This window comes from Prunus avium, unplaced genomic scaffold (assembly GCF_965620075.1).
Source record: "Prunus avium unplaced genomic scaffold, drPruAviu1.hap1.1 HAP1_SCAFFOLD_294, whole genome shotgun sequence".
Taxonomy (NCBI): Eukaryota; Viridiplantae; Streptophyta; class Magnoliopsida; order Rosales; family Rosaceae; genus Prunus; species Prunus avium.
The window spans coordinates 22,501-25,000 of record NW_028276967.1 but is presented as its reverse complement, the minus strand read 5'-3'; positions in this window follow the sequence as shown (position 1 = coordinate 25,000).

The following is a 2,500-nucleotide window of genomic DNA, read 5'->3' as shown; positions in this document are numbered from 1 at the left end:
GCACTTGCCAAGGATCAAAATGTGTCATTTAGAAGAAACATTTTCAAAAAGTTTTTAAAATCTTGTGGGTTTGCAACTCATAAGAGCGTCACTTTCAACGTCCCCGGTATTGGATTGAGTTTCTAAAAACAACCGTGCACACCGAGGTTAAACTTTACCGGCTCCACTCCGACTCGCCGCTCGCCCACAATTTGTTTGCAACGAAACATTTGTTTTTAATTTTGTTGGTTTGAAATTGTTTTGAAAAGGTTCTTTAAATCTAGTGGGTTTGCAACTCATAAGAGCGTCACTTTCAACGTCCCCGGCATTGGATTGAGTTTCTAAAAACAACCGTGCACACCGAGGTTAAACTTTACCGGCTCCACTCCGACTCGCCGCTCGCCCACTAGTCCGAAGGCAACAAAACATTTGTTTTTCATTTTGATGAAAATTTCTGTTTTTAAATCTTGTTGGTTTGAAATTGTTTTGAAAAGGTTCTTTAAATCTTGCGGGTTTGCAACTCATAAGAGCGTCACTTTCAACGTCCCCGGCATTGGATTGAGTTTCTAAAAACAACCGTGCACACCGAGGTTAAACTTTACCGGCTCCACTCCGACTCGCCGCTCGCCCACAAATCCGAAGGCAACAAAACATTTGTTTTTAATTTTGATGAAATTTTTTGAAAACATTGGCTTGGCAAGCCCCAATCCGCGACTATCCACCCACCGCCACCCCACACGGGTGGTTGTTGTTGCGAAATGAGGTTGTGGTCGACATGCCCGTGCATTTGAGAAGGAGTTCCTAGCACTCCATGCTCTCCCATGCCAAAAAAAAGCCTAGACAACCCCATTTCGCAACTTTCCACGCCTTTTTTTTCCTCCCTCACCCATGGCGGCGGCGTGGTGGCGGAGGCCGGATTCCGGCCACCACCGCCATGGGTGGCAGCCCCCCGACCCCGACACCAAACCCATAATACCGAGGCAACATATCGAGGCAACATGACATGGGTGTGGCGTGGGGGAAGGGGGCTGCAGCTAGGAAGGCATGGGCTGCCATGCATATGCAGGCAACACACACCCCCCTATATAGCATTTTATGCATTTAGCCCTTTGACAGGAAGAGACATCACCTATGCGCGAGGAGTCATAATGGGCTCTAAATAATTCAATACAAGGTATTTGGACGTGATTTTTTGCAGGGATACTAAGAAACATGCAATCTATGATGGGAAAAAGTTTCATAAATTTTTGAAGTCGGGAAGTATTTTTTATTATTTTTAGAAGTCGTAAAATTGAAAAAATCATTAAAACAAATCCGGGAGGAATTTTTTAGTTTTGTAAGTTGGAGAAGGTCCTAAAAATCATAGACTACTTATGGGGAGCTTATTGTGCGAGGAAATTTCAATAAAAACGGGGTTTGACAAGATTTGAAAAATTCTGTCGACATTTGAAAAAACCTGGAACCATGCTGCCGGCATGCTGCGCACATGCTGCGCGCATGCTGCGCGCAGACTGCGCGCATGCCATGGCAGGACAAGTTTCGCTAGCCTCACTGTCGACAGATGCGCAAGCTGCGCGCACGCTGCGCACAGGCTGTGCGCACGCTGCGCACAGGCTGCGCGCACGCTGCGCACAGGCTGCGCGCATGCTGCGCACAGACTGCGCGCACGCTGCGCGCATGCCATGGCAGGACAAGTTTCGCTAGCCTCACTGTCGACAGATGCGCAAGCTCCGCGCACGCTGCGCACAGCCTGTGCGCATGTTGTGCGCAGGCTGCGCGCATGCCATGGCAGGACAAGTTTCGCTAGCCTCACTGTCGACAGATGCGCAAGCTGCGCGCACGCTGCGCACAGGCTGCGCACAGCGCATGCCATGGCAGGACAAGTTCGCTAGCCTCACTGTCGACAGATGCGCAAGCTGCGCGCACAGGCTGCGCGCACGCCATGGCAGGACAAGTTTCGCTAGCCTCACTGTCGACAGAATCAGCACGCTGCGCGCACGCTGCCGGCATGGTGCGCGCACGCTGCCGGCATGCTGTGCGCACGCTGCGCGCGCGCATGGCAGGACAAGTTTCGAAAATTTCTGTCGACAGTCTCAGCAGCGCGCACGCTGCCGACATGCTGTGCGCACGCTGCGCACAGGCTGCCGGCATGCTGCGCGCAGCCCATGGCAGGACAAGGTCCGAAAAATTCTGTCGACATTTTTACGCCGTGGTAGGCTTCCGCTTCGCGTCACTTTGTCGACATTCAAGCCTACCATTTGTATTGAATTTTTCAAACCTTGTCAAACCCCATTATTCAAATGTCGAAAAATTTTGTCGACATTTTTACGCCATGATAGGCTTCCGCTTCGCGTCACTTTGTCGGAATGCATCGCATGGCGAGGCAAGGCCACGGCATGCCAAGGCGAAGGCAACGCATGGCTTGAATGGCTTGGTCAAGGCCACATCATGGGCACGGCATGCCAAGGCAAGGCGAGGCAAGCCATCCTTAGCCTCGCCTACACTCACTTTCTCGGAATGC